Here is an 18,271-nt window from a genome sequence, read left to right as displayed (position 1 = left end):
GCAGGCCGACTTCGCTGGATATTCTTCTTTTCCATATTCTATACCACCGACGCTCTCACAGCTAGGGATCACCTCACCAGGTCATGTGGCTCGACACTGGGCCCGAGAGGGTCATCAATGGATCAGTAGCCCTTGGTCTTCTATGATGTACGGACCGTACCCCTGGTTTGGACCCCATCCATGTGGATTTGATAGTGAGACGCAGGATTACAAGTTCCCGCTGACCTTGCTGGGCGAGAGCCAGATGCCGGCTCCGGGGGAGAGCCAGAGGCCAGATCCTAGGGAGAGCCAGGGGCCGATTTCGGGAGAGAGCCAGGGGCCAGATGTGACGACCCGTTTTTTTTTTTTATACAAACATAAAACGAGTCATCGCAGTGGCATGACTACATGTCGCTCAGCCAACATATGGCACATGCCCCATAACATGTACCTGATAATCAGAGTATAACATACATCTATCTATGCAGCGGAAAACATAAATCTGAATAGCGGAAATTACAACTTATACATCTATCACAAATTAATTACAACAAAGAGCCATTTAACATCTATCTGTTTGAGTCTTATTAACACTATAACAATAATGGCTTAACAAAGAATAAGTGACACAAACGTCACAAGCCATACCAAACCTATAAAATAGTGGACAACCCGTGGTCCGACAATTACAACTGTCGCAGCAAGCTTCAGTCATAATATCCCAAGCACACTGCTACCGACCCATCGACTATACCGAAGTACCTGCAGCCAAAGAAACATCATCTACACGGTTGTGGTGGTATCCACATCCACATAGGTGAAATAATGAGTTCACCGCCTTAGTATACCTCATACTAAGACCTCAGTGGTATAAGACTAACTGAGTTTTCACAAAGAACCAACCTCTATTTATTTTTAATCGTGCGAGCACTATATTAGCCACCATTTTCCAACAGCTAATGCAGCAAACACCGACTATTTAGAAAACATTTAAAACATACTATATAGCTGTGAACATATGTAGAAGTTCCAATCTACCGCTTAGAAGATTCTACATATAGACTCCTCTATAATAATAATTTTCACCGGTCGCTTGGACATATGTGCACACAATCACTCCATCACAGATATCACGTATACACATAAGTCTTAAGCAAAGAACATGGCATCTTACTCTTCCGTACTAGGACAACATCCGTCAACAAAACACTCGCAACACCATCTCTAATCGTATTTCAGCTTCGTGCCTTGACGCCAGTAGATCATGAGAGCACTAGAGCTAAACTCAATCATGCTAACACATCTTTCCTAAAGAACAAGAACAGTCAACCTTCTTACTCATAGACATGCCATTACTCGCACCTGGGCAATCATGTATCCATGTACTTTCAAGTTCAATGTATGCTATTAACACATGACTATCCGATAGAAATATACATAAGTGCTTTTCATTTAAGACACTTATCCATACCAACACGTCTAGTAAAATCTACTCATAACATAAAAACATCACTCATTAAACAATGCTATACATGATATGCATGACTGGGTCTACTGGGGCTTCGGTCCCCCACAATGCTGATAACTGCTGTTTTATTGTGTATCCTGCTCCTTTACTGCTGTACTACTGTTGATGTATGCTCTATACTACATGCTCAATGTTCCGTGCTTGACCAGTATATATTTCACTACTGTATCATGCTCAAATCATGCAGTTGTTAAATCACGTCCTCTTAACACTAAACAAATTCAACATTTTATCCAACACTTTGAAATCATTCAAAACATATTCTCTTCAAAAAAACTAAACAGTTTCAACATGACATGTTCTCAAATAATTTTACACAATTTAAATCCCAACCACAGAACATAACACTTTAAATCAATTCAATATTTTTCACTCTTACACTATTTCTTAAACATCATTGATATAATTTAAACATAATTGAAACTAATCAAATCATCTCAAAGCATATAATTCATCATATGGTTGGCTCGGTTTCATAAACAAAATATATATTTTTATCAATCCAATACATATAAAAATATATATTTTCTCAGTGAGTAGAATACCCACCTTGACTGCATTGGACTCCAACTCGAACTCTACATTGGAGAACAGGTCTACGTCTCCAATCACGAAACAAGCCTGCAAACATCGGTAACATTAGACTATGCTATTGAACTCTATACTCTATGACACAAGAGCCACTCGCGTACTCACACGTCGCATTACTCGATCTCTAGAACCAATTAAGTTCCTTTAACTCCTATTAGGTCAATCCTCGCTGGTAGGTTCATATTTTATCACTTATTATCCTTAAGATACTTCCTATTATTCTACTTGTTTATTTATTACATTAACAATGCATATTTGATTCATATACATGTATATACATATTTATATATATATATATATATATACAGCATAAGTTAAGTTTATGCCTAACTTAATAGTACATTCAACACTTTATTTATATTAGTTTCTAACTATCCAAATAGCTTTAGATTATAGAACTTTAATCTTATTTAACTAATTAATTTAATAACTCTTATTAAACAAGATTACAATCACATTTCGAGTATATTAATTTACTAAAGCTTGAGACACACATAGATTTTCTATAGAAATTACCTAGACACATACATTCGCAATTTTAGCTTCTATCCCTAGTTGGTCGTATAACATAGGACCTATATGCATTAACTTAAACTCTTCTCTGGCAACTAACATATCCAAGCAAAACACCCCCTTCAACATCACTATAGAAATCAAATGACTAAAAACACAAGCAATTAGCCCAACCGGTTTCCATCCAAAGTATTTCTAACCAAACACTTAGGCAATTAACACCATCATAACATAAGATCTACAACATCACGGTCAAGCCTCCATAGAAGCCTAACCAACTTCCAACAACACCACTCACAGTCTAGTCGGCCACATCAATCCTAGAACCACGACTCCAACAATCGAGCACCCAAACATCCAACAATATGACCATAACACTCACCCAATAGGCACCACACCAAATCAGCCCATTAAAATACTCTAAAATCTCACACTGTTAATCATAACCTAACAACAATCCATTCGGTTACCTTAACCCTTCATACAACAAGCCTAACACATACTCATCAATCAACCATAAATAATAACACTTCCCAAATAACATAAATTCTTAGCATTAATATATATATATATATATATATATATATATATATATATATATATATATATATATATATCCATCAATATCCTTAACAATGTCCTCAAACCCATAATCACACAAGATCACCATCAAACCAATAACCCATAACAAATCAACACAATCAATCCACTTAGCACTTCAAACCTACAAGTTCACAACAAACCCCAAATCAACCAATAAATGAAACCCAACCTATCTTAGAACATTAACATAAATCTAGCATCACTAAAAACCGAAACTCCAAGAGAAATACACTATTGTCCTAAGCCATTCATACCAAAATAATATCAATCCCAAATCAGCCCCCCATTCACAACCAGATTTCATCCAAATCTCATCTCACATCCATAAACATAATAATCAATTTCCAATCAAACATCAACAACCTACAATAAAGCATTAATCATTGGCTAATATAATTAAGAATCAAAATCTACAAAAATGCACCATTCGGCCATCCCACAAAATAAATCCCCATGAAAACCCTAGAATTTCATTTCAAGTAAAACCCATTCCAAACCCATAAAATTATTCACCTAAATTAGTGGCTTTAAAAACCCTAGGATTTCAACCTAAACCAAACCCAAAGAGAACCTGATTTTGCAACATAAATCAATGGGCAAAAGTGAAAATACAAGGAAGCTAGCGATTTTTACCTCACCGGACGTCCATGGCCAAAAACCCCATCTTTTCTTCTTCTACCCATGGCTGGACAGCTTCCATTTCAAAATCTCTCTCTCACGATCTGTTCTCTCTCTCGGCATTTTTGCACTTCGGGCTCTCTCATGGGTTGCTATGTGTGCGTGAGTGCGAGTGAGAGAAGAGGAAGAAGAAAGGGAAAGGAAAGAGAAGAGGCGAGCTGCTGTGTGGGGGACGAAGGGGAAGAGAGGAGAAGGAAAGAAAGAAGAGAGGGTGCTGCTTGTTTTTGTTTGTCTTTGTTTATTGATGGGAATCACGTGTAAGAAGAGTGAGCCATGTGAAACCAAAAAGAAAGGAAACAAGTGTGGGCCCTATCCTTAAGTGAGAAAAGTCAACAAGTGGGGAAAAATGGGAGAGAGATGCGTGAACTAAGGAAAGGAGGAGCCAATGTGATTACCAAGATACCCCTCAAGCTTAAATAGAAATGAGAATAAAGTGGGGCTAAAACTTGTCGCTTAACTGCGGAGTTCTAATAGGTTCATTGCCATCACGGCTTTAAAACGCGTTGTGTCATATAGGGTGCATTTATACATATAAGCACATCCTCATTCCCAGGCGATGTGGGACGTCACAATCACCCCCCCTTGGGACCCAGCGTCCTCGCTGGCGACCCTCATGGGATCACCCCATTCTTGGCATCCCAGCGAGTGCCCGCCGGCAACCCTCTTGGGCTTGTGCACGCTCCCACCATCTCAGGCTGGGCAATGGCTTTGATACCATTTGTAACGATCCACCCCCAATGACACAATACTGTCCGCTTTTGGCTCCCCATATTAGACTTCCCAGGAGGTCACCTATCCTAGGATTGCTCTCGCAGTGGCTCGCTTAACTGCGGAGTTCTGATAGGTTCATTGTCATCACGGCTTTAAAACGCGTTGTGTCATATAGGGTGCATTTATGCATATAAGCACATCCTCATTCCCAGGCGATGTGGGACGTCACACCAGATCTGGGGAAGAGCCAAATGCCCCATGAGGGCGACTTTGCAATGTTGGGTCCCGATCAATCGCCCCCTGATAGCCCTCAGGATATGCCTCCAGACGAAGGCCAACAGCCTCCCCCGGGGGAAGGAGTTGGCGAGGAGCATGCAAATGACCTTGCGACCCAGCGCATACAACTGGACCAAATTCGATTGATGGGTAAATACATATACATCATTAAATCCTTGAATATATGTGCAATTAATATGAAGTTTGACATAATATACATCTATCATTGTTTATCTTAATTTATTTTTTTATTATATTAACTTAAGCATTTTATTTTCTTTGGTTAGGGTATAATCCAGATGAGAGCATATACTATGAGGTGGTCAGGGACCCTGAGACGAATTGGGTGCTCCCGATGGGAAAAAAGATTGTATTGCAGTACAATGTCGCAACACAACCCATAGGACGTGCCTGTAACCATTTTAAGGGCCATATATGAAATCTTGTGAGGAGCGGATCATACATACATATGCAGGACGAATGGTTGATGGTAGATAAGCAAATTAAGAGGGCTATGTGGGAGGCGCTAGCTGATGGTATGTTTAATATAGATGTTTCAATACACATCTGTATTTTGATTAATTTAATTATTTATTTTTTACAACTTAGGGTTATGTTTTTGTTGAACTTATAAACTAAATGTTTAAATTGCATGTGCAGGAGGAGTTTTATCTCCTGGTATCTGTAGACCTGTGCAAGGCACAACACGAGGCGTTCCCTGATATAGAACGTAAGCACCATTCTTGGAAGCATACATTTAAAACACAGCTAAAAATTCAAGACGATGACACGCTAGAAAGTATACGCGGAAGAGTGCCTACTAAAGTTTTTGAGAAGTATGATAGAGCAAATGTGGAGCAAATGCTAAGGGAATGGTGTACCGAGCAAAAAAAGGTACGTAGGTCTTTGATTGTATTACTATTATGTGTATTTTCAATAACTGTTCAATAACGATGGAGGTATTGTTACGGGCTCAGACTGAGAGGAATGAGACCTTGGAGCAGCGTATGAGGCACTTTGAAATGTTGGAGCAGCATATGAGGCACTTCGAGTCCGTTCTCATCTCCATGGGAGTATCACATACGAGCCCTAGTGCTCAGTAGTCTCCACCTCCAAACGGAGGTAGTACATCATCCGTAGGTAGTGCATCTGCAGGTATGATTACAATTGTGTAAACTGCTTATTTTTTATCAATGCTATGGACTTGATATGCATATAGATTAATTTTTTTTTTAATATTTTTATTATTTGCAGGTAATGCGACGACGATTGGTCTGTTGTAGCCCCAGGTCCGGTCGCCCTTTCGACGGCAGTATTCCCCACCACCGCTGGGCCAGCACTTTCCCGTTAGGACACCCTCGCCTGCTACACCGTTCCTTGTGCATCAGTCGCCCATTAGAGAGTCGACGCCTGGTACGGGAATTCGTGATCCCCAAGTACGATGACGTGAAGATTTGTAGAGTTTTTGTAGTTCTATTTTGTTGATAACAATAACATTTATTAGTAACTAATTTATTGTTGTTTTGGATTCAGAATTATTGTAATATTGTTTGAATTTGTGTTTATGGTAAATTTCAAATGTTGTCTTAATATTTTTGTGATATTTTGAAGAAAAAAAAATCTATATTTAATCAAATATATATTTTTTTTAAAAAAAGTTGGGCAAATTTTACCACGTGGCAAAATCTGGCCACATGGTCGTGGGCCACGTGCTCGACTGTGGCGATGTGGTCCAAATCCACATAGCCACAGTCGGCCACGTGGATTTGAATCCACTTTGCAACTGGGCCACGTGGATTCATGCCACGTCGCTGACAGTTAATCCATGTGTTGAAGACGTGGCCCAGTGGCGACGTGGACAGCGTGGTCACGTTGCGAAATGTACATTTTGCAACACCCATATCTGCCACGCCATGCCCACATCACCACTAACACGTGGCGACCTGTTAGCCACATGGATGACCCCCATCCACGTGGCTAACTGCAAGTGGCCAAGAGCCATTTTTTTTTTTAGTGTCACCAAGCCGGTATCGGAGGAAATGAAGTGAAAGAATACATTTTCAGGGCAAGAAGCATGCTTGAGAACCGAATGAACAGCCGCAACAAAGACCCTGAAGTACTCCAAATCAATAGTCGTGGCGATGTGAACAAGCGAAGGGTCGCATACAAATAGCTTAGACTTTCTGGCCAGGACTACGGTGCACTTGGGTTCATTTTGGTAATCCGGTGCCTCTGAGAATTGCAAATACCTGCCCAATTCAATGTGTGCTTCGTTGGGAAATGATCGAATTGCATTGATAGAGGATAGAAGCGCGAACACTAGAATGATCAGAGCACAAATAGCTCTAGGAAGAAACATTAAGTCAGAATAATATCAACTGGGTTTGTATGGGCATGTTTGGTAAGTAGTTGTGTTGTGGAATATTTGTGTTGTTTAGTAAGAAGTGATTGATGTGATATAAAATTTGAGAATGTTTTATAGAAAAGTGAAAAAGTTTTGTTTTGTAGTAAGTTTTTTTATTTGAATAGTAATAAAAAATATTGATTTGATATAAAATGTGTAAAAAAGTATGAATGTTTTTTTTTTTGAAAAGTGAAAAGAAATAGAGAGAGAGTTGGAGTGTTTTTGCCAGACAAACACCTATATTTCTTTCGAACGAATATATATAAACAAAAGGCTTATAACAATGAGTGAAAATGTGAAATGATAGTGGAAATAGAACAGAAACAAAGAGAAACCTTCTGCATCTATTACAAGGGAGACACGAAACTTCTTGGGAATGGTCAAAACGCGTACAAGAGGCAGGAGAAGCCAAACACGTCTCTTGCTGGCACCTTTAACTGGTAGACCTCCTGGAATTTTCTTCTTATGCTCCGTTTGTTTCGGCGTAAAATGATTTCCGGAAAATGATTTCGGTATTTTACGGTGTTTGGTAGGGGCGAAAATAACGGTCAACGAAAATCATTTTCGGTTTGACCGTAAAACCTTCTTTAAGTTTTGGAAAACGATTTACGGTTTTTAAAACCGTAAATCGTTTTCCAAAATTATATTCTTCGTCCTTACACGCACGTTTGATATCTGACTGTCCAAATCCTACAATAGTCGGTCGTTCGAAAATAGGCAGCACCGGTATCCGGCATCATCAAGTCACTGGAATAATGCCGGCGTCGGAATCCGACCACCGGAATCCTGCCGGCTGCCGGAATACCGCCAGCCGCCGGAATCCGGTTGCCGGAACACCGCCGGCCGCCGGAATCCGGCCATGGACAGAAACCTGCCGGAATCCGGCCACTGATCCGGCCGGATCTGGCCGAAATGGCCGGGATCCGGCCGGATCTGACCGGATCCGGCCACTGACCCCGCCGGATCCGGCCAAAATGGCCGGAATCCGGCGGAATCTGACCGGATCCGGCTACTGATCCGGCGGGATCTGGCCCAAATGGACGGAATCCGGCGGGATCTGACCGGATCCGGCTACTGATCCGGCCGGATCTGGCCCAAATGGCCGGAATCCGGCGGGATCTGACCGGATCCGGCCACTGATCCTGCCGAGATCCGGCCAAAATGACCGGATCAGGCCGGATCTGACCGGTCCCGGAGGTGTCCTGCCGGAATCCGGCAATTTTGGCCGGATCCGGCCAAACATGTTCGCCGGATTCCGGCGACGGCGACCGGTCGTCGCCGGATTCCGGCGACAGTTGCATTTTCCCTTTTCGTAATTTTTTTCGTGCGAATCAAACGCCGAAAAATATTTTCGAGAAAATAATTTCTTTTGAAATTGATTTCGTCGAAAATATTTTACGACGGAAACCATTTTACGTCGAAACAAACGGAGCATTAATTTATTCTATTTTCTACGAAATTGAGGTGGACCTTTTCGGGTTTTCGTCATGCGATCACATGCTAAACAGATCCCATTTACGCGTTGATCATGCGCTCTCTATCAACGGAGTATATTAATATAATTACCCTCACCCTATATTAGTGCTAATTAATATAAATATATGTTTCGTATATACTATAAATCCTAATTCTATATTAGTGCTATATATAGTATATATGATTAGGGTTTACATTTAGAAAACCATATATATGTATAAATTCATACTATATATAGTATATATGTACGTATAATTCCCAACCCTATATATATTAGTGCTAAATGTAGTATATATATAGGATTACGGTTTAAATTTATAAACTATATATGTGCATAAATTAATACTATATATATAGTATGTTAAATATAAGTTATATATTTTGTGTTTATATATATTAGTTCTAAATATAATATATACGTACACAAATTTAGTAACGTGGCAGTTTGCCACGACACTAACTAAAATCTTAATTTTCTAACACGTTATTAATTAGTGGCGTGAAAAAATTTGATTGCTGTAAACATGTCACTAAATACACAATTTTTTGTAGTGAGAATTGTTTTCCCAAACGAAATTGAGAAACCTCTTATTCTGAAGTCTGTGTGGGTATAGATCGATCTTCTTAGCAAGTTGCGTACTTCTTGCCCAAATTGCCAGTTAGGAAAGAAAGAGGAGTTTGTGAACATCTTTTCAAAATCGAAATGGCAAACAACCACGTTGCCTAAACTTTGAGGGTCAATGGGAGCTCAGACTGATTAATTACATCACAATTAAGGACCTCTCATCTCAAGTCAACGTGCTTACAATTTACTTGGAAAGGTATATGAATTTCATACCCTACATTATTTTGTTTTCTTTTTCCGAATTTTCTGTTTGCTTTACAAAATTATACTGATTGTTATTTATTTTTGGAGGCTGTGCTAAATTATAATGATTATTATTATTATTATTATTATTTGTATGCCCTATATATTTTGTTGTGTGTAATAATACAAAGAATAGTATGAACAGAATCCAAGATGTAAATGGGATATAACAAGAATTTATTTTTCAAACTTAACAATAAGTCATATTAAACATTCTAATTTGAAAAAAAACTTTAAAAATGAGGTATTCTATAAGTCTCTCATTTTTTTTTTAATTAAATTTATAATTTTCCAATCAATAAAACCCCTCTAGAATTACACTAACATCCTTTTTTTTCATAAAAAAAAAAAGATATTAATGTAATTTAGTAGACTTTTATATGATTATTATACAATTAAAATGATGTAAGAGTAAAATTAAATGAACCTTTAAATTAACAGGGCAATGTAAAAAGAAGAATTAATGATAAATTTTTACTAATACGTAAGTCCAATTCAATAACAATTTATTAAATATATATATTAAGAAATGATAACGTATAATATGGTAGTTTCCAGTTGGACTCGAATTTGAAAAATGATGTACGACTGTGGTCCCTTGACAGCCTTGGCCCTTGACTCCCTTTCCGCATGCTAAGAGCACTATCCTCATTAATTAATTAAATAAATATAATGAAATCATTTTTTAAAGTAGGAAACTTCGTGGAGAGAGCAGAGCAGTCACCTCATCACTTTCTCATCAATTTACGCGCTTTTAAAACTAAACCCCATCAGTTCTCGTTTGTTTGTGCTTTGTTCAGACTCTAGCTAATCATTTTGCCATCTCCTCTCTACACTCTCATCTTGGTTTTCATCTTCATTCTACTCACTACCGATCTTTGCTGCTCTGCACACGACTCAGAGGCCTAAAACAGAGGTACGTGCTTTTCAAATTTATTCCCTTGCATCTGTTCTTTTTATGTTCTTGGTTAAGTGCTTTTTGCTTGCTCCACCGAAAAAAATAAATAAATAAACACATAGTTTATTTTGATTTGGATCCGGATCCGGATCCGGTTTCACTCACCGTCCCCTTCCTTCTTATTCTTTGGTTTTATTTGTTTTTCATGACATTCCATACAAGTTTGATGGTCGCTCTAAATTAAAGGTTCGTTTGGGTTTGGGTTTGGCTTTTATTTATTTTTTTATTTTTTATTATTATTATAATTTACTAATTTTTACTATATTAAAAAGTGTAAATATCGAAGAAATTTATCTTTTAAAATTATGTTTGAATGGTTTAAAAAACTTGTGACCAAATTTTTTTTTTTAAAAAAAGTTGGATAATTATTGTCTAGAATTTAAATTTCAAAAATTAACCTAAACACGTTTTTCAAAAATAATAAAATATAATAAAAAGAGTTGGCCGAACATGTCCTAAATATTTTTAGGATAGAAATTTCTTACAAACCGGTTTGTAAGAAATTTTTTACACCCCACAAATAAAAGTGACATGTGTTCTTTAAGCATGTGAGAATCACATGTTTTTTATTAATACTATTAAAAAAAGCATGTGAAAAGCATATGTTATTAAAAAAATATGTGATTCTCACATGTTTAAAGGACATATATCATTTTTATATGTGGCTTGTAAGAAATTTCTCACAAACTGATTTGTAGAAAATTTGTATCCATATTTTTATATATCATGGATCTAGAAGTGCGTTTTTATCAATTAGGGTTATATTTGCAATTTTAATACTCATAATAGAAGTTATATATGGTTTGCTACCTAACGCTCAACATTGTTGCAATTAATGATATAGTAGACCTGCTATTGATTTTTGCTATTTTTGTCCTAATCTTCTCTATCAAGATTCCAAAACCATGAATTTAGTTTTAGTATTCGACAAGAGAGCGGCCTTTCTAGTTTCTAATCAACTGTCATTCTATTTTTCCTATATCTTAACGATCGAGTAGGTGGAGACTAGAAAGAAATAAATGAGCAGGTGCATGTTGACGTCAATTCGGTCCTATGACACACGTTCTACTTTTTCTTTATTTTTTAAACTAATTGTTTTATGAATAAAAATAAAACAATTCCTTTCCTTCCTTTTCTTTTCTTTTTTCTAACAAATTTATGTGATTTTATTGGATGATTTACGTGGTAGTAAAGGTGGAGACCCCACATTCGAGTCCATCTACCATGTTACACGTTAACATCATTTTATTGGTTGGTTTGCACATGTTTGAACTTTAAAGGTTAGGTTGGATAATTAGGTAAAGAAGAATAAAGAGATGTCTCTTGCAAGCTTATAGTTCTCATCAACTTGAATTAATTATAATATTACTTTAGAGCTGGTGTCAACTTGAATTAATTTTAACATTACTAATTTACAGCTGATATCAACTTGAATTAATTTTTTTTAATATTAATTTACAGCTGGTATCAAATTGAATTAATTTTAATATTACGTGCAGAATACCTCAACCTTAAAATTTCACTGATTGACATAATGAAATCTACAAAGCTAACTCTGTACAATAAAGATGAATAGTTCAAAATTGTGTTTTTAAAAAATTGTGATTTAAAAATGTAAAAAATTTGTTTTTTTCAAATAGGAGGCAAAATGATGCTTTTTTCGAAAACACAGAATTTTAAAAGTTAACCTACGAATTTAAAGATCAAACTGTGATTTGGCTAAACGCTTAATTACGTTTTTATAAATCACCTTTTTCAAATTGTAAATTTTAAATTTTCTATTTTTAAAATCTCACATTTTGAAATCGGAAACCCAAACGTATCTTAAATCCTAAGCCATAACTACATAAAAAATTTCGTGTCTATAAAATAATCTTAAAAAAAGAAGTTTCCTTGGACAAGAGTATGATAAAAATTACATGTAACATGTTTATCAGTCCATGGTATTAGCTAAGCCTCTATAGATAATAATAATAATATTAATAAATTTTTTTTAAAAAAAAAAAAAAAAAGCTACATTGAAGTGCCTGAAGAAAAATAAAAAAGGAAGCACCGTGGAAATAGTGCCACTCTAAATAGGCTTCAAGGAGTTGCTTTTCCAAATGAAATTGAGAAACAACGGAGCTGTTTGGTAACCAATCCATCCCATTTCAATTTCCATTTCACTTCTCTCAAAAAAATCAAATCAAAAACATTCCAACTTTTTTACACTTTTTACGTCACATCAATAATTTTTTATTACTATTCAAATAAAAAAACTCACTACAAAACAAAACTTTTTCACTTTTCTATAAAACATTCTCAAATTCTATATCACATCAATCATTTATTACTACTATTCAAATAAAACATCCCATTTTCCACAACTTACCAAACAGGTCCAACCTCTTATTCTGAAGTCTGTGTGGGTATAGATATTCCTCGCAAGTCGGGGAGTCTGTGAACGTCGTCTTTTCAAAATCGAAACGGCAAACAACCGTGTCGTCTGAACTTTGAGGGTCAACTGGAGCTCAGATTGATTAATTACATCACAATTAAGGACCTCCTCATATGAAGTCGACGTGGTTAGAGTGTTTTTTTTTTTTTTAATGCCCTATATTTTGTTGTTTGTAATAATACAAAGAATAGTATGAACATAGTCCATGATGTAAATGGGATATTTCATAACCTATTAGATATATAACAATAATATATTTTTCAAACTTAACAATAAGTCATATTAAACATTCTAATTTGAATAAAACTTTCAATTAAAAAAAAAATTGAATAAAACTTAAAAAAATGAGGTATTGAAGTTCCTCATGTGTTATTCTTATGACTCTCTAAAAATGAGGTAACTTTTAAAATCACAATTTAATCAAAATATATTCAATAGTGATCAATCATAAAGCCAATGGTGATTTTAAAAGTCACAATATTTTTGGAGAGATACAAGAGTGACAAAAGAGTGATTGCTAGCATTATTTTGATAAGTAATGCTAGAAGTCATTCTTTTATCAATCTTGTGTCCTTCCATGAATAATGTGGCTTTTAAAATCATCACTTGATCAAAATTTAATAGTGATTAATCACAAACTCAATGGTGATTTTTAAAAGCCACATTATTTTTAGAGAAAAATAAGAGTGACTTCTAGCATTACTCAAATTATCGTCACAAACTCTATTTTTTGTTCTTTTCATCAATGGAAAGAGAGGTAGGGGTCAAAGGGACTAGGCAACTTTTGAGTGAAAAAAATAAAATAAAATAAAATCAGATTAATTCTTTCAATGATGTCGTAACCAATATTTTGAACCATAAATTAGAGTAAATGGGAGAAAATTAAATGAAAGGTGAGTTTCTCACGTTTAATTCAAAATGGATTTTATTTTTAATTTAAGGATTACATGAAATTGATTAATTTTTGAATTGCAGTTGGAATTCAGGAAGAAGTTATCAATAGCAGTGGTCACTGCATATTCATAGTTGCTTTTATTGACCCCAGTAAGTCTTTCTTAATAGCTGCTTTTATTCATTCAGTGTAGTTATTTTACTTATCATGTATCGTTCTTGTTTTGTGGAAGCAAGATAAGCAACAATGGCCGACAGTGTTGTGAATGTTCTCCTACAGCAATTGCCCCAACTCATAGAAGGAGCAAGTTTCCCTTCTAGAGTAGAAGATGAAGTCAAGTCATTTCAAAGGGAGCTCGAGAGGATAAATGTCTTTCTTGAGAACTCCGATGGGAAACGGAATGAGCATGAGAATGTGAAGGCGTTAGTGAGGCAAATCATTGAAGTTTCTTACGAGGCTGAGGATGTTATCAACACGTTCATCCTCAAAGTCCAAGAACACAAGAAGAGGAATATCGCAGGACAGATTATCTATAGCATTCCGCATGCGAAAATGCTGCACGATGTTGTGAAGAAGATAGAAGCCCTCAACAAAGAGATCAACAAAATCTATGACAATATAGAAAAGTACGGCATTGAAAGAGCAGAAGCAAGTGTAGATGCAGAAGCGGAGAAGGCACTGCACAGGCGTAGGAGACACGTCGAGGAAGATGATGTGGTGGGCTTCCTTCATGACTCTGATACATTGGTGAATCAGCTTACACGTGGAACAAAGAATTCAAAATTGGATGTCATTTCAATCATTGGCATGGGTGGTTTGGGAAAGACGACTCTTGCCAGGAAAATCTACAATAATGATCACGTCAAGAGGCACTTTGAATGCTGTGCATGGGTTTATGTATCTCAAGATTTCAAAATTAGAGAGTTATTGCTTGAAATTTTAAAATCCCAGATGGCAATATCAGATGAGTTGACAAGGCAACTCGAAGGGATGAGTGAGGATCAAGCACAAGAGTGCCTAGTAGAGAAGTTGCTTGAATACTTGCAAGGGAAGAGATACCTAGTAGTCATGGACGACATCTGGAAGACTGAAGTCTGGAATGAGGTAAAATATGCTTTTCCTGATAACTCTAATGGAAGCAGAATATTAATCACTAGCCGCACAAAAGATGTGGCCTTACATTCAAGTCTTACTCCTCCCTACTTTCTCCAATTTCTTAACAAAGGTAAAAGCTATGAACTCTTTCTTAAAAGGTGTTCCGAGGAGGAGAATGTCCTGCCGAGTTAGAAACTCTGGGGAGACAAATTGCAGAAGGCTGTCGTGGCTTGCCACTTTCAATTGTAGTATTAGGAGGTCTCTTAGCCGCCAAAGAAAAGACACACCGAACATGGTCGAAAGTGATTGCCGATGTAAATTGGTACCTTACGGAATGCAAAGACATTTTGGCCTTAAGCTACAACCACTTGCCACGACGCTTGAAACCATGCTTTTTGTATTTTGGTGCATACCCTGAAGACTTTGAAATCAATATAAGGGAACTGATCCAACTATTGATAGCTGAGGGATTCATACAGCACACTAGTAAAAGAAACATTGAGGATGTTGCTGAAGACTACTTAGAGGAGCTCATTGATCGAAACTTAATCCAAGTGGCGACTAAGAGGTCAGATGACGGAGCAAACACAAGTCGTATTCATGATCTTTTGCGAGACCTATGCATAACCAAGAGCACAGAAGAAAAGTTTCTTTATGTACTTAAAGATGATAGCCATTCATCCTGGAACACCTTTCGGAGACTTTCCATCCAGAGTAGCAATAATATTCTTGATCAATTAACTTCTTCAAACACCGCTGGCGCTGGCGCTTCATGTGCTCGTTCTTTTTTGTCCTTTGGGGAAGATTTCGAGTTTAATGAAATCCATTGGAAGTGGATCCTCAAAAACTTGAAAATGCTACGAGTGCTTCATTTGGAGCAACATGGCAATATCATTCCCGAAGAGATAGGAACATTGATCCATTTGAGGTACTTGAAGATAAATTTATTATTCAGTGAAGAGGGATATATTCCAGCTTCGATTGGCAACCTTACGAATATAGAAACACTTTTGATAGTGGGTAGTGGGTCAAGATGTTTGCCAGACTCGATAACGAAGCTGCCGCGTTTAAGGAATTTGTGTGGGACAGTGAATTTCCCTGAGCACTTGGACACAACTTTTTGGAACCTGCAAGTCCTTACTACCGTAAAACCATCTGCCCAATTTGGGGATCTCATTGTCATGGGCAAGCTTCCGAATATAAGGAAATTAGCGCTATGGGATTGTGACGTAGTTGATTTTTTGGCAAGCCTTCACCATTTAAGTCATCTCCAAAGATTGAAAATTGTGTATGGTGGTAAAGAAAACAATATTATTAGTCTTACTAATTCATTTCCAGAGACAGTCACCAAGATAAGCTTATCGCGTGTGAGATTTGATGCCGGTGGGATAGAAGTGTTGGGAAAACTTCCCAAACTTGGGATACTTACACTAAAGGGTTGCCTTTCTTTCAGTGGCCTCCACGTCCATGCACGTTGGTTTCCTGAACTCCAAGTCTTAAAATTGTATATTGAGGAAATTGTAGAATGGAAACAGGACGAAGGTGCAATGCCAAGCCTAAGGAAGTTGGTTATAGCAGGATGCTTCAAGTTGACCATGCGCCCTTCTGTAGTAAGGAGTTTGACTGCCTTGCGAGAGGTGGCGGTCGTCTGTTGCAACTCAGAATTGTCAGACATGTTTCGGGAATTGCAGATGGAGGTTGGGTTTAAGCTAAAGCTACAAGCGATAGGTTTTAATCCTCTACATGCGGTAGCCGCCCGACCTTTTTAAAAAAAGTAACAGATGTATTGCATCATACATATACTTTCTATATCTTTTTCTTTCTATTATATGCGAATTAATATGCCACCTTTTACATGTGCAGTGCCTCGTTATATAGTCTTCTTTTTCTTTTTTTTTTCTTTTTTGGTAAAAAAATATATAGTCGAAATTTTCATGATAAATTTACCAATTGATTGCTCTTGCTTAATCTTCGATCTCCACAGTCATACAAAATTTTGGCAGAAAGGAATTTGTGTTCCTTTCAATTGTGCCCAATTATTATTTTCTACGTCTTTACTCTTCAGATATGTCTCTCATTAGTCTCTACTTCACTATACTTTTATTTCTTCCCTATTTTGAAGTCTATCTTGATAAATAGAGAGAAATGGTTCATTTTTTCTCGTGGTCTGTCTTTTTTTCTTTTTTTTTCTTTTTTTTCTTTTTTTCATCTTTTTGCTTTTCAAAATCACCATTTGATATATGGGATTCAAATGGACTCCACAAATTTAACAATAATTTTGAAAAGTGAGAAGATAGGAAAAGGACCAGAAAAGAATGTATAGCACGTCTCATGAATAAAATACCGGATAAATACCAATTATATCCATATATGAAAAGCAGTCAGGAATTTCTATCTTGCTTTATTTATATGATTATCTTTTAAAAATAAAGGCATTTTAAATTTTCCACTTACCTTGGTATAAACACACCTCTTCTCATTGCGAGGAAATGCGCAACCGAAATTCGTGGAGTTCATTTAATAGTGTATAATGATATTTTTACATCTCTTAGGGTGCGTTTGGGATTGCGATTTCGTAGACAATAAGTGCAATTTTAAACCAAATCACAGAACATAAATCGTTTAGGAACTACGTTTTTAAAAATTGCGATTTGAAAACGTAGAAAATCTGATTTTTCAAATCGCAGGTAATAGGATGCTTTTTTGTAAATGCAAAATTTTAAAAGCTAATTTGCGATTTTAAAGGCAAAACTGCGATTTTGTCAAATGCTTAACTATGTTTTTAAAAATCATTTTTTCAAATCGCACGTTTTTAAATCGTTATTTTAAATCGCACTTTTTAAAATCGCAAACCTAAACGGAACTTATATATCTCTTGTACATCTCATTTTTAAATTTACCTTTGGATTTATAAGACCCACATTGGGTCGGGCCCCATAAATGAGTAATTTTATTAGTACATTAAGTGTTCATCAAAAAATGAGGTGGCTTTTAAAATCACAATTTGATCAAAATCATCATTTGATCAATCACATGTCCAATGGTGATTTTAAAAGCCACCTCATTTTTTGATGAACACTTAATGTACTAATAAAATTACTTCATATAAATTCAATAGTGAATTTGAAACTTAGTTTTATGTAGATGTACAAGAAAAAAATAGAAGATGTAAGTATATCATATCTTATTAATATTATGTATTATTCTACTAGATGTACCATTTTTTATTTGAAATTTTCTTAAAATCCACATCAATACGGTC

At 36.3% G+C, this 18,271-nt stretch overlaps 1 long non-coding RNA gene and 1 pseudogene across 2 annotated transcripts; one reads left to right on the top strand and one right to left on the bottom strand.

The window, feature by feature from the left end:
* Window positions 1-486: 486 nt before the first annotated feature.
* Window positions 487-4,332, bottom strand: LOC133869495 (uncharacterized). 2 transcript variants are annotated; one of them, XR_009900461.1, is made up of 3 exons: window positions 3,848-4,332; window positions 2,057-2,128; window positions 487-762 (listed from the first exon to the last, which is right to left on the bottom strand). It is a non-coding gene; the product is annotated as an uncharacterized LOC133869495 (long non-coding RNA). The 2 variants fall into 2 exon arrangements; XR_009900460.1 differs by lacking the exon at window positions 2,057-2,128.
* Window positions 4,333-10,384: 6,052 nt separating this feature from the next.
* On the top strand, window positions 10,385-16,977 carry LOC133869435 (putative disease resistance RPP13-like protein 3; annotated as a pseudogene).
* Window positions 16,978-18,271: the final 1,294 nt, after the last annotated feature.

This window comes from Alnus glutinosa, chromosome 5, assembly GCF_958979055.1.
Source record: "Alnus glutinosa chromosome 5, dhAlnGlut1.1, whole genome shotgun sequence".
NCBI classification, from domain to species: Eukaryota; Viridiplantae; Streptophyta; class Magnoliopsida; order Fagales; family Betulaceae; genus Alnus; species Alnus glutinosa.
This window is presented reverse-complemented; position numbering and strand designations above follow the sequence as displayed.